At 47.8% G+C, this 15,457-nt stretch overlaps 1 protein-coding gene and 1 non-coding gene across 3 annotated transcripts in view; both read left to right on the top strand.

The window, feature by feature from the left end:
• The window catches only part of Ac76E (adenylate cyclase type 2 Ac76E), a 944,861-nt gene that overhangs the window by 575,097 nt on the left and 354,307 nt on the right, over window positions 1-15,457 (top strand). The window lies entirely within an intron of this gene.
• TRNAL-CAA (transfer RNA leucine (anticodon CAA)) lies at window positions 6,673-6,745 on the top strand. Its single transcript has one exon. It is a non-coding gene; the product is annotated as a tRNA-Leu (tRNA).

The raw sequence follows: 15,457 nt of genomic DNA, 5'->3' as shown, positions 1-15,457 counted from the left end.
GTTTCTAATCTTTATAAATTATATTGGCTCAGGCGTGACATCAAAAATTCTTCTATATGCAGATGATTGCGTACAGTATCGAGATATAGAAAATGAGGACGATACAGCTGCATTACAAATGGACCTCAATCGGATAATTGCATGGTGCAGCAAATGGAACATGACTCTAAATCCTAAAAAATGCTGCCACATTAGCGTTAGTAGAAAAAAGGTAAAAATACTCAATAGCTACTTTTTACATAACCATCGAATAGCCACATATAAGGATGTTAAATACTTAGGTGTGTATTTCTCCTATAATCTAACCTGGAACAACATGTCAAATATATAGCTTTGGAGGCTGGTCGCGTTTTAAACTGTATTAAAAAAATTTCGCAATGTGTCTAGTGACGTGAAAGAAATTCTGTATACCTCCGACGTACGCTCAATATTAGAGTACGCAGCAACAGTGTGGGATCCACCCAATAAAATGCTAATAAAGAAACTTGAAGCCATACAAAACCATGCGGCGCGTTATATATTAAAGTCATATGACCGTCACAGCAGCGTCAGCGCGTTAAAAAAGCAGCTAGGCTGGGACTCCCTGCAGCTTCGTCGTGCGTCTTTCCGAATAAATCTCTTAAATGACATTATGAACAAAAAAATTGGCATTGACCACGGAGCTTACCTAGAACCTCCCACGTATATTTCCCGAAGAAAAGACCATAGCCATAAAATACGCCAAATTTCCTGTCGGACATCTGTATTTAAATCAGCTTTTTTCCCACGCACGATATACGAATGGAACAGCCTACCAAACGGAATAGTTGCATTAAATGACAATAGCTTCTTGGCCGTGCTCAAATCTCATTTACGAGGACAAAGTGATATGTAATTGTGCACTGTACCATCTTATCATAAACCATTGTCTACTGTACTAATTTGAGTGATGTCTGTGATTTACCTGTTATCTACACGTTAAACTTTTTTTTCATACATCATTTAAGTATTTCTTCTTGTTTTAGATGCAGTGATGCTCGGTCCTGTCGACCTTACTTGTGATCCCAGTGCTTTCGCTTATTCCTTTGTGCGCCTCCCATACTCCAATGCCCGTATGGGCGATCTGTACGTACTCAGGATGCCATGATCAGGATTAAGCATCAGATCCTTGACCGGCGAACAAGGGATACTAAGGCACTAATTGGACTTGATGTGGAAAAAGCTTTCGATAAAATCCGACATTCTTTCATTCTACGGGTGCTATCGGACTTGAATATGGGGCAGCGCCTTTTCAATTTTGTCAAGGCTTTCCTTACGGATAGAAAGACATGTCTCAGGTTTGGGGAGATAAAATCGGAAGTCGTTAAATTGGGTTGCTGTGGTACTCCGCAGGGATCCGTACTCTCGCCTATGTTATTCAATCTGGCGATGTCGAAGTTGGCTAATAGACTGGACACTGTCCAGGATATTGGCTATTCTATCTACGCGGATGACATTACTATATGGAGTGTCGGTGGTAGTGATGGAGAGCTTGAGGCTAGGCTGCAGCAGGTGGTAACGCTTACGGAGGAGTACCTGGGTCTCATGGGGCTCAAGTGCTCCACTAAAAAGTCGGAGTTGTTGATCTTCAAATCTAAGAAGCTAGGTCGTAGGCCGAGGGGTTGGGTACCGGAAGTTGAGCCTTGCATTAGAATTCATACTAGGGAAGGGTCGGTGATACCCAAAGTTGAAGCAATCAGGGTCCTGGGTTTTGTACTTGAAGCGAACGGATCGAACATTAGAACCATTCAGCGTATTACCAAGAAAACGGAGGAGGCCATAAGACTTATAAGACGGATCTCTAATAGGCATAGGGGTTTAGGAGAAGAAGGTGCGATGCGCTTAGTTCACGCATTTATTATGTGTCATTTCTCGTATGTGGCAGCTATGCTAAATTGGAATAGGGGGGAGAAAAATAAATTGGAAGCATTAATCAGAAAGGCCATCAAGGCTGCGCTTGGTCTGCCTATTACTACGTCAAACGATATGTTGTTACAACTGGGTTTGCATAATACTTTAGATGAAATTGCTGAGGCTCAACGTACCGCACAGAGCGAGCGGTTGCTAGGTACACCAGCGGGTAGGTATATATTACAGTCAATTGAAGAATCGGTGGCTGTGTCGCACGATAGGGCGCCTCTACACGAGTTGAACGTGAACCTTAGGGCAAATATCATGGTTCGTCCATTTCCGCGGAATGTGCACCCCGTGCACAATGTAGGGAGGCGGGTCGCGAGAGCTAGGGCTTTGTTGCGAGAGGCAAAGGATCAGGAGGAGGAGTCTGCGTTTGTTGACGCCGCATGGATTAATGGTAAAAATGCTTATTCGGTGGTGGTAGTAGATGGCAAAGGGAGCGTTAGAAATGCTGCTTCCATTTATACCAAAGACCCGGGGGTTGCTGAACAGGTGGCTATTGCTCTAGCACTACTTGATTCTAGAAGAGTTTTGGTGTTTAGCGACTCGCGATCTGCGATTACAGCCTTCTCGAGAGGACTTGTTGCGGAACCGGCTAACAGACTGCTGCAGGGTAGGGATATCACTTCGCATACCGTTACTTGGTTCCCGGCGCACATGGAGACAGTGGAGGGAGCCCCGCGTAACCTCAACTAGGTGGCGCACAGGGAGGCACGAGGATTAGTGTGCCGTGTACTCCCTGAAGGGGCTGGATCTCCCGCTCCTGAGTACAGGGACCAACTGTTAACCTACAACGAAATCACCAAGCACTATTACTTAGGGCGCAGGGCATTCCCGTTGCCACATCCTAAATTAAGTAGGCCGCAGGCGGTTACATTAAGGCTTCTGCAGACACGGACGTACCCTAACCCGGTCATCATGAATAAAATTAATCCGGACTGCGGGGTTTCAGTCTATTGTAGTAAGTGTGGGGGTTTGCTCGATTTACAACACATGCTGTGGCGCTGCTTGGCGTTGGCCGGTGATGGTTCTCGAGGTGAACAGTGGTGGCAGCGAATGCTGCACAGTGAAGTGCTAGCGGACCAACTCAGGGCTGTCCAGAGGGCCCGTGTGATGGCAGAGGGGCTCGGCCTCTCTGTACCGACGTGGGAGCGGCCCGCATCAGTCCCAGACTGATCCCTCAGGACCTCAATAAAGTTCTTCATACCATACCATACTGGACGCCGGAACCACGCATATTCTCAGGTAAAATATATGAAGACGCGGATGACTGGCTGAGTCACTACGATAGAGTAAGCCGGCATAACGGGTGGAGTATATCAGCGCAGCTTGTGAACGTTGCATTTTTTCTCGCGGGTACCGCTCTACTTTGGTTTGACAATCATGAACGCGTGCTGACGCGTGCTAAAACTTTTGTCTAGGAATTGAAAGCTTGCTTTGGTGACTCGAATTCCAATAAGAGGAAAGCGGGCCCACGCTTTCGTGAAGGGCCCAATTACCTGGTAAAACGTGTACATCGTATATTGAAGAAATATTGAAGCTATGCGGAATTGTAAACTAAACACGAATACGTCAGATGAAGACAAACTAAGACGTCTGTTGAAAGGCATCGGTGAAGACGTCTACAATTTTTTAATAACGAAAGAAAACCTGAACACTCCTTCCGAATTCAGGCAGCAATTTCGCGCGTTCGAATCTCTGAAGACCCGAATGATTTTACCGAAGTTCGGGCGCTTGGACGACGTCACCAAAGTTGTAAATATGGACGTTGCTGCCTTTGATGACAACGCCTCGATCGTGCATCCAGTGGTTCAAGAACTATAGCACGACTTCAGGAAGTAGACGCTGGTTATCAGTGCGCGTTTCACGGGGGCATTCTCGAACCACCATCCTGGTCGCGAGAACGTCGCATCGAGCGCCGACCGCCTTCCGAAGAACCACAATTAAATAAACACGAGCTTTCGGTCCCTCCCAGCGAATCTCAGTCGCCGCCAGTACACACCAGTCCGTCGTGACACTACGGAGTACTACCCAACACCACGAGATGTTCCTGCGGAATAGCCGATGTCATGACATGCTCCTGCGGAATCATACCCGGCGCCACGCGTACCTGCTTCATTTAGTTTCAACCATGACCTACCTGTCTGCTACGCCTGCAGTTCCTGAAGACATATGGCGCGCTATTGTCGCCGTCACCTGCCGCGAAAATCACGTTTTTCGGCGTACACAGCTCGTGTGCACGAAGACGCGCCCGTGCCATTTGGAGCCCATCTCCTGCGGCAACTGGGGTCGTACCAATTGCGCGATGATTCCCATTTCTCCGAGCGCAGTCTTACACCGCCGCCCACCCGACGGCGCCGTTCACCATCCCCGCGCCTTCGTCGGTCGCCTTCCCCGCCGCAGCTGGGAAACTACCTTGTGCGTCCGATGGAGGTGCGGTCGCGGGCCGGTCAGACTCTCCAGCTCCTCCGTCTGTTGTTATGCTGAAGAACAAGGTGTATATATAGACGGTGTAAATATGGCCGCTTTTGTCGATATGGGTGCCGCTATTTCTGTAATGAGCCTTCGCTTCAAAGATCGCTTAGGACAGAAACTTATGTTCGCGTGGGATCGCAAAGAAACTTTTCGTGGAGTTGGAGGTGAAATGTTGCGCCCTGTTGGTGTTTGTTCAGTTTTGGTTGCGACTGGAGGACAGAGTTTTATAACAGACTTCACTGTATTGGTCCAGGCAACTCATGATGTTATTTTAGGCATGGATTTCCTACGTGAATGCAGTGCTACATTTGACTGTGAGTCTGGAGAGATTTTGCTATGGAATACGCAGCCAATCACCATGCTTGATGATTTGCAGACCGAACAAGCCAACGTGTTTTCGCTGTTTCAAGATGTGTTTCTGCCTGATCAGACAGCCATGTTTGTTCCCGTGAGTTCTTCACATGTCTGGATGGGATCATGCAGCACTCTTGTTAAGCCAGATCATAACAACGCGATTAAGAAGAATGTGTTGGTCCCTCGGTCTATTGTTCAAGCCATCGACGGGCGCGCTTTCTTGTGGGCAGTGAACGCTTCTACGGTGTCTGTTACCCTGCCAGTCGGAGTTAAACTGGCCACATTTGAGGAGCAAGCCACAATTGATGTACGAACAATTGCAGCGTCTTCAGACATCAGTCGACCATTGCCCAACTATTCGGATGCCTTGCGACATATGATAAACAAGTCGTTGTCGTCTTCCGAGCAGGACGTACTCCAACAAGTACTCACCTGCTACACGTCAGTATTTGATTTTGCTCAACGCCAGTGTTCTCGTATGTTTCCGGAATCCCTCATGCAACACCACATCAACACAGGGCAAGCCACTCCGATACGTGAGAAAACCTATCCCGTACCTCCCACGGAAATAAAAGTGACTGCCGAACAGGTCGACAACATGCTGCAGAAATGCGTTATTCAGCCGTCTAGCAGTTCTTGGGCAGCTCCTGTTATACTAGGGAAAAAGAAAGACAACTCGTGGAGATTTTGTGTCGACTACCGCCGCCTGAATGACGTCACAAAGAACGACGTGTATCCCTTACTACGCATCGACGATGCTGTTGACTGCCTTCAATCCACCTCGTACTTTTCGTCGGTTGACCTCCGGTCCGGGTACTGGAAGATACCGATGCACCTGTCTGACATATACAAGACCGCTTTTGTTACGCCTGACGGACTATATGAGTTTAACCTCACGCCAACTGGCTTATGCAATGTCCCGGCAACCTTCGAGTGATTTATGGGCTCAATCCTCCGCGGTCACAAATGGCAGATTTGTATGTTTAATAAATTATCTTATTATTTTCTACCTGGACATTCCACGAGCACAACCAGCGGCTCGGCGTTGTTTTGGACTGCATCTAACAGGCTTGCCTCATTTTAAACTCAGCGTCAAACCATTGTGCTGGGATATCTCGTTGACAAGGACGGTATACGGCCATACCCCCAAAAGATTTCTGCTGTTCGCAACTTTAAGCAGCCGAAAACAGTGAAAAACCTCAGAAGTTTCCTGGGCATTCGTTATTGTTTTCGCTGGTTTATTAAAGACTTCGCCGAGCTTCCTTGTCCACTGATTGACATGCTCCGCAAGGATACTCCCTACCTATGGTCGGCTCAGTGCGAGTCTGCTTTCCAGCAGCTGAAGTTTTTACTCGTCTCTGGACCACTTCTCCGCCATTTCGACCCGGAGGCGTTCAACGAACTGCATACTGATGTGAGTGGTGTGGGCGTTGGTGCTGTGCTCGTCCAGTTTCATGACGGACGCGAACATGTCGTTGCGTACGCAAGTCGTACTGTGCCGAAAGCAGAGAACAATTATACAGCCACGGAACTGGAATGTCTTGCTGTTGTTTTCGCCATCCACAAGTTCAGATCTTATTTGTATGGTCGCCATTTCAACATTGTTACCGACCATCATTCTCTCTGCTGGCTCGTTGGACTGCGTGACCCAGCTGGGCGGTTGGCTCGGTGGGTCTTGCGCCTTCAAGAATACGACTTTTCTGATGGCTATGAGAGCGGTCGGTGCCACACAGATGCCGACTGCTTATCTCGTCTTGCCTCTCAGAACGAAGGTTCTGAGAGGCATATATATATATATATATACAAATACAAACGAGAAGAAAGAGGGTTGCTCGAGGGGCTCGGCTGGCTAACGTTCCCAAGCTTCCACTAGGACACATAAATAACCAAGAAAGTGGATGCGGAAACAGCGCCGCGGTAGCTCAACTGGTAGAGCATCGCACGCAAAATACGAAGGTTGTGGGTTCGGTTCCCACGTGCGGCAAGTTGTTTTTTCATCCACTTTAATTTCCATTAATTTATCGTTTCATTATTCCATTGATTAAGCACAAGTAATTTCCCCTATGTTGTCCTTGGTGTCAGTGTTTGTTGGCTTCTTATGACATATATATATATATATATATATATATATATATATATATATATATATATATATATATATATATATATATATATATATATATATATATATATATATGTATAGGCAACCTTCGAACATCACGGCAACCAGTGGTCTCAGTTTCAAATACCTAGTAGCGCGTATCGGCCCCACATTTTTAAGCGGCACTGTCTTCGGAATCGGCCCATGAGAAAGGCTAGGAGCATACCCGACACGGAAAAGTTGGGATGGCTCTCTAGGAAAGGTTTCGTCTTTAGTAGCATTTCAATTGTGTGTATCTGCAGCGCCTGTCTTCTTGGTTGTCTCCATTGTTTTACTCTGTGTATCGCTGGTGTGGGATCAATTTGACATCTTGTACACACCCCATCGCCCCCAAAAACTCGCTTGGCGCAGCCCTCAGACATGTGTTGGTGCAGCGCTGTCGGTACGCTCCGATCGATCCCTAGAAGCAGCACGGCGTACCTTGCCCTTCTCAGCACCGGTTAGCGAATAAGAAGGAGCCGCCTCAGCTGCAGCGGGCCCTGCTAACGTTCGTCTCTTGCCCATAGGTATCACCGCCTACTAATTTCACCTAGACAGGAGTACGCGAGGCCGCGAGTTGGACACCAAAGTGGGTACTGGTCAGGTGAACGATGCCGCCATTCGGCAGTGACGTCAGTACCACCACATACGAACACCAGGCCGTTAACTCTCCCCTTTCTACAGGCTTCCCCGCCGCAGCGGCATGTGACATCACAGCCATCGCATATGAGCAACGACTGGCTCCCTAGTGCCGTGCCGTGTCCAACGTCAGCGCGAGTTGGACGTGTTCAGTGGTTGGACCACGTTAGACGCTGAAACAAACCGTCCAAGTCAGCGGATGCGAGTGCCTGCGCGCTCGCTCTCCCTGCCTGCCTGGCTTCCTCGCTGACGCGTCATGTGTGACAGCTGCGCCATTGCGTGCGACACACCTCCGAGTGCAACTTAGTCGCCAAACTGCGGAAACGGTTACCCAATTTTCTACCTCTGAGCTGCTTTATATGCAGCAAAAAGAGAAAAAAAGAAAAGCAGAGGAGGAAACAGGCCTTCGTCCGGAGCCTGCGCGCACCTGGTGCTTTTCGTAGCACGGAACGACTTGCAGACCGTAGCTGCCCGAGAGATCTCGTTTCTTTCTTTTTCTTTTTTTTTTAATATCGGTAAAATCACGTGCTGTTAATGTCCAGCCGCTTTTGTTCAGTCCCGTTCTGCAGCTTGGCCGTCAAAGAGCCTTCTTATGCACCCCTACAAATTCATTCGGCTTGCTTTCGTATCAATGCTCTACAGGAAGAACCAATGATAATCGTGCTGTTTTCGCATGCATAATTAAACTTATTCCTTTACACACCGCTATCGCTCCCTCGTTGCAGCGTGTTTGACGACGCTATTAAAGATATCACTTTCAGTTTATTGCACATAATAGAGTCACAGGATGTTAATTATGCAGCCAGAGGGATGATTTTCCTGCAATCTGCATGAAGTTGCAAGTGAAATTTCGCTCGAGTGCACAAATTACCATTTAGCTCTTTGCCTAATGATCGCGGGTCTTTTTGCTTAAGATTATTGCAAGCCTAAAGAGTAACTCATCTGCGCACGCTCGTAAGTATCAAGCACTCAGATGCTGTTGTATTCGGTTAAGATCTAAAATGCAACGTCACAGCCATCTATGTACTGAATTACGATATTCACCGCAGGTAATTGTTGATTTTCACATATAAGCAAAAAAGTAAAACATGATATCCGAGGTCTTGCTACCAAGAAAGAAGTATTTCTAACCAAGCCTGTCATTACCACAATAGGCTCCAAAGAACAAATTCATATTGTACGGAAAACCAACCGCTTTATATGTGCAAGAATTAGTCGAACAATATCGTCCCACCTGTTGTTAACAGGACGCATGAAACAGCTGCACCCGAAGATAACACTGACCACAACTAGAGAGACAGTGAACCAATACAGTCGAACGCCTTTTTAAGAAAGTGCTTGAGGCCTTCCAAATCATTTGTTGTACAGGTCACTTCGGTCACGCAACGCACAGCTCACAATAGAACCAAGACATAGCTATTGCTTAGTTATAAAGGTCATTTCGTTGTATAAGCATTCGTTGTAGAGGCGCCCGACTGTAATGAGGCACGTATTTCTCCGTGTGAAATAAAGTGTTGAGCATAGTCCTTATTAGTTATACTTTATTTCAGATAAACACTGGTTAGGCCCCTCCTGTGCTCATTTCTGGAGACAGCCTGGTTTCACGCTGCCACTACATATAAAGCCGCTTTCCACGAGTCCATTCCATTCATCATGTTCTGGCCTCTGTTGCACCGATGGTCCTAGTGCATAATCACCGCAGGCAAAACATACACTGGCTTAAATTCATGCAGCCAGCGAGTTAAAAAGCGCTCCAAAAGTGCCACCTACGTCAATTATGAAACAGCTTGTCACTTTGTTTCATTTTGGGTGCCGTCCGTCAGGTCAGGGTTGCAGAAAAGAGTTACGTTTAGAGCTATAGCTTTTATGCGTATCCCACCGATCATGGGCTCAGAAGGCAGTGAAGGCACTTTTGTGCTTTCTGAGAACGTCTGGTTTGCACGAGTGGCTTTGACTCAAATACTGCTTGTGCACCTCTCTATACCCTCTATGTCTCTCCCTTCTGTCTCTTCCCCTTCTCCGTTCCCGCAGCGTAGGGTAGCCAACCAGACTCTTGACGGGTTAACATCCCTGCCTTCCTTTTATATATATATATATATATATATATATATATATATATATATAGGTGCCTTCTGTTTCGCACTCGTCTCACGCGTGCGGCTTGGAGTCGACCTCCAGGCTTCCCACTCGGTCTTGGAAGCTGCTGCACAACTCCCCCTCGTCTTCCTCGCTTTGGCCATGGACGCGCTAACACCGGCTTTTAGTCGATTTACTGAAGTGACGTTTTTCACCCTATAAGCGCTCACTCCCAGCTGTGCTCGAACGCGCACTGCCTTTATACTGCGCCACTGCCCTGATAACATTCGTTTTAGAAAATGAAGGCATGCACTCACTGTGTGCGAGCTCGCGGCAGATTCGCTCGTCTCCGCAACGTGCTGTAGGTGCACGCCGCGACAGCGTGCCTACGTGCGGCGTGCAGCCCCCGTTCGTCACGCTCCCCCGCGCGCTCGCTGACTGTTCAGGTTGCGCCGTGCTCGCGCCACGCGCCGTTTCACGTTGCCATAAAGCGCCGCTCGTTCATCTCTTGGTTCTGTACTAAAGCTTCCGTGCATGGCGAACTCGGTTTATGCGCAGCAGGTGATGCCGTGCTCAAGCATGCGTGCACCAAAGCTCTGTTTTTCTGAGGGTCATCCAGATCGCTTGTTTTACTTTCAATTGCCGTCTCTTTATTTTCTGCTTTTGAAATGTAAGACAAGGTCGTAGCTCTACACAGGCTGACGAATAAATGTCGCATGCCAGGTAAAAGGGGCTAAAAATAGCGCCCATGATTAAAAGCTCTTGTACGAAAATACAAAAGCTTCGCCATGGAGGAAATAACGAGGGAGATAGAGAGAGAAATCATTTATTAAAATAAGGCCCTGAGCTTGGATGGAATCCGGCAGTTGACGCTATGACGGTAAACAGCGAGGCTTCCCACTGTGTGTGTGTGTGTGTGTGTGTGTGTGTGTGTGTGTGTGTGTGTGTGTGTGTGTGCGTGCGTGCGTGCGTGCGTGCGTGCGTGCGTGCGTGCGTGCGTGCGTGCGTGCGTGCGTGCGTGCGTGCGTGCGTGCGTGCGTGCGTGCGTGCGTGCGTGCATGCGTGCGTGCGTGCGCGTAACGGCACTATTATATTGCCGTGTTGGATTGATTGGAAAGATGAGCAAGTTCGTAAGAGTGGCTTGTTGGGCGACTTTGTGCATGGTATTGCGTGGGGGAAACCAGCAAACGGGAAGAAAACCAGGAAAACCACGAGGAAGAAAGAGACAAAGCGACCAGGAAGGATTCGGGACCAACAATTGAATTTATTTAGTGAAAATGAAGTCGGCAAAGATCAAACGGTGCATGCTTAACAACACAGAAAATCACTTCAAGATGGTCACGCTTTCTGCACACGACAATAGTTATCAAGAAAGCGCAACTCTTTGCTTGTCAGGAACCCAAATGGCGCGCTCACATACTTGTCCGGACCAATTGTAGAGATGAAAGGCTTCTATAATCTCCCTTTGCTGTGCTGATTTAGCTTTCCCAGGGATTATAAGATTAGTGATAAGAGTGATGCAGCCGCATTGCTTACAATGTGCCGGAAGGCTGTCGCCCGTGCCTGTGGGAACTAAATAGACGTCTTCCGGCCTGAGTCGGTCAAGGTCTCTCCTGAGTTGGTCAGGTGATATTCTGGTGCGCGCGGGAGTGTTTGGCGGGCAAAAAGCACACCGCAGGCGCGTTTGCACGCGGTGACAGTTTCGTGTATCCCGGCTGTTACCTATTTTATTGTGTACTCTTTATGCGCGGCCGCCTAGCCGGTTCGTCATTCCGGCCAGTCGTTCCGTCGTTGTAAATCGCACGAAAGAATTCAGCGGGATTGGTTTTTCCTGTTTTCCCAGAGGCGAGAAGCGGCGGCAGATATGGGCCGACAAGTATATATTATATATGATTAGTATGAGCTACGTGAACAGCGGCTTGCTCTTGTACCGAAGCATTTAAACCTCCTGCAGCATCGATTGATGTGACACGGGCACTTTCGATCGCGGCTGAGCTAGATTCGGATAGAGCCCTGCTATACGTACATCTTGGATTGCGATTTTGCTCGATCTGTATTCATCACTCGTGATCGGGATTCCTGATCGGGATCTTAGATATCAATCGTCTGCGCCCTCAGTGTTCAGTCAGCTCAGCCAAATGTCCGCACATGTTCCTCCATGGCAAGGTCATACGCTTTAAGCCAACTGTAGGATTTCTTTACTCCTGTATAGTGTAGGTCCAGGCGTTTTGACGAGATAAACATATATGTCACCGAACCGCACGTTCGGCTTACACTTGGGATAATTTTTCCAACCGTCTCTAAGGAAGCGATCGTGGTACTGCTCGTCGCGGGCGAAGAGCTCCTCGTCATAGCGCTGACCGTCAGCTTCTGGCAGCGAGCTCACGTACTCGGACAAATCCACCGCAGCAGATTCCATGGGAACCAAGGCGTCGCGAGGGAAATGCAGAACTAGGCTTAATACCATCACGAACGCCCATCGACAAGCCCCCTTCATTGCTTTACTGAAATGTTTTGGCCACCAGCTCCTTGCACACGTCTCGAACTTTGCTTTGTGCACGGCCCGTGACGTCACGCTGTTTACGAAAGGAAGAGGCCCCTTGGCATGTTCGCGCATCCTGTCATTTTACGCCTGCCAGACTGCCCTGTGCATTCTTAACCGCAGGTAATAGGTATGCTTTGAGGAACACATGGTGTCGCGCTTACTAAATTTGTTCACATGCACGGTATCGCACTCAGCCCTTTGCGTACTGTGCTGTGAAACCCACTATACACGCTGACCAACTTAAAAGGCGCAGAAAACACAAGTTTGACGGCGTTCCTAGCACCAACCTTTTTCAATTTGTGTGAAATGCCCCGTGTGAAATGCCAGAAATGCCAGAAACGAAAGTGCTCGAGGAACAATATTTCGCATTACATTCACTGTCCCATGAGAACAGAGGACCCCTAGCACTGCAGCCCGATGCTCTAACCATTATAATATGAGCATAAGCGCGCGCAGGCGGAATACAACATCTTTAAGCATTTCCCGCGTGCAAGTGGGCGCGTTCAGGCGCTTGAAGCGTTTTAATGCGATATCAGTTATATGATTACTCCATGCGGCTTTTCGCCGTCGTCAATAATTACACATAAAAATGTTGATTTCTTTAGTTTTAATATGTTTTTTTAGAACGTTACTCACATCAACCGTACGTTTTTCCTTTTCGTTAGAATTTGAACGCCATGCGGCGAAATATGTCTGGGCGTTTTCGTGTTCTAATCGCACAGACTGGTGGCACAGAAGCAGCTGTGCTGTAAGTCCTCAGGTTAGACAGCTTCGCTTGCGGTAACGAATTGTAACACAGCCCATGCAGACCCTGCCAGCCTGTGCCATCGTTTTCACCCTCGTAGCTGTGGTAGTACCTGTCCGTGCGGTGTTTCTGCAGCGAAGCACCGCGTCCCTGACATCGCGCAAGCATGCTTCTACGTGTTGTCAGAATGCCAGCTAAGAAGCTCCTGTGAAATGCTAATCGAACTCAGGCAAGGAGGCTTCGCATATGCGCCACGACCTCTATGTGGTCCAGGCGAGAAAAAAAAAAACGTGCTGCACATCAACGCCGGAGGCGCCCAAACGTGGCGCGGCGAAAACAGGATGCTGACGCAAGGTGACAAAGCCGACAAAACCCTGTAGTGCTAGCTCATGTTGCTCGCGGTCATCGGGTTCTTTCTGTCCATGTGTGTCTGCAGACGTCAGGCCACGTGCATTTTTTCTGCAATTCATTTTTACTGCAATTCATACTGCTACTAAAGATACGAACCTCATATCGTGTAATATTCTAACATGTTGCTATAGCATTCATTGTTTCGCCTATGGCGAAATTATGATTTTTGTAAATAAATCAATCAATAAAGTTGTCCAACGGCCGCATTCGAACATTTGACATTTAGCACAGAAGCCTGATACTGTAAACATTACGCCGCGGGCACTTTTCCGCCATAACGGCGCGGCTCATAATCGGATCGTAGTTTTTACATGTTCCATCCGGGAAATTAATCAAAATTAATAAACGCGTCATCATATGTCACAAAGTAGTCTGATCACTATGTTGCAAAAAAAAAAAAAATTGATCCGACGCCCCTGCTACTCCCCTCACGCTAGTGGGGGCGCGACAAATTGCGGTTCGCGGCGACTCCGCCCCTATCTCACCCTCAACTCGCCAAGGATGATTTTGTCTTTCATCAATTTCAATTGGAAGTTGAATTGACTTCAAACTTTTAAATCTTTCTCGCTTGTGTGGTACGCAGCTGTATCTTTTTTTACCGCGGTAATTTGGTATCGTATGTTACTTATTTGTAATTTGTAGGCATTGGGTGTGTTACGCTTGCACAGTCGTCAGTATTCTTGCGTTCAGTCTACGTCGTCTGCTTTTTTTCTCCTTGTGCACTTCAGAGTGCCTGTAGCGAAGCATCACCTGTGCAGCAGCCGCAAGGAAAGCGCCTACGGCCTTTCTTATGGCAACGACTGCTATGATTGATATGGGTTGTTGTGCCTGGCGCTTTCGTTCCTTGTGTACGTCTCCTTGGAGTGTATCTTCTGGCAAATGAGTTTTCAGGCTAACAACTTGATCGCCCGTTAAGCTACTGTCTCTTTCTAGTGGTCATCTTAATTAAGCCAATTAAGCTCTTCTTCTGCGGCAAAAGCAATGTTACCATTATACGCTGGTGTTGGTTTCTTTCGTAGCATTCCCGTTGCTCCTTCGTAACCTGAAAAAAAGACGGATGCTGCAAAGAAAACATAAATAAATAAATAAGATAATGTGGGCTGTCCTGCGCTTTGACGATCGCTCTGGATCCATTGTCACGTGCTCTAGCGACTGTGCGCTAAATACACGTTAAATGTGACAAATTTGTGCGAAACCTTGGTGTACTTCGTTTTCTTTGCAGCGTATAAGCTTCACCAAGAGCGAACTGTGGGCTAATTTTAGCGTTGGTATTAAGTGCTGCTTAGGAATCATTCAATGATCCTGTAATTAAAAAGACCACTAAGGGTGGACAGAGTTGATTGTCTAATTGCTCGATTTGCCGTTCATTTCGATCTACAAGCTCAAGGAAGGCATACTAATCATGCCAGAAGCGTCTTTAAGTTATGTCTGGCATAACTTCACAATGGACTTGATAATAGCAATCGCTAAATGGCGCTGTCTGAGTCCTCGACCTCTTTGGGGCCCAAGAGTACAAGTGCCGCATTTTATTGTTTATTTGCTTGTGTGTTTCGTTTGCTTGTTTTTATGAACAAAGGGGCTTTCAAAATAATAGGTCACTGCTCCGGTGTCATCGTTAACTGCTCCAAATGCAACAACAAACGCAATCGCCGCTCCGTGACCATCGCTTCGCTTCCAGTTCCATGTCCTGATTTCAGCAGGAATAAATATGCGCGTGCCCCGTGACGTTCACGGATGGAGAAAGTTCGACGTACCTCTGGCACTCGTCGAAAGTTGCTTCTCTCGTCGGTTGCCATTAAATGCGCGCCATTTGCGCCGCCGTGTTCTACCGACTGATCGGCTTGTGCCCGAAGCGAAGTCATAGTGAATGAACTGCATATTAGGGCTGCACTTATCGCACACCATCAGGAGAATAGAAGCACACGTTGCGAAAAAAAGAGAAGGAGGGGCTCAGAGACACCGCGGAGAAGGAGAGAAACGGGGACGGTATAGGTAGGGGGGGGGAGGAGACCGGGGGTAAGAGGGACGCGCGAAGTGAGCATCGCCTCCACTTACACAGCACAGCGTGTGCTCGAGAGGCCCCATCGCGGAGCCGAGTCACCGATTCAACGGCGTTAATTAGCGGGAAAGCTTCGCGGGC

The sequence above is a fragment of the Dermacentor variabilis genome, chromosome 1, assembly GCF_050947875.1.
Source record: "Dermacentor variabilis isolate Ectoservices chromosome 1, ASM5094787v1, whole genome shotgun sequence".
NCBI lineage: Eukaryota > Metazoa > Arthropoda > Arachnida > Ixodida > Ixodidae > Dermacentor > Dermacentor variabilis.
Note: the sequence above shows the minus strand (reverse complement) of the source record. Positions and strands in the feature narration are given on the sequence as shown.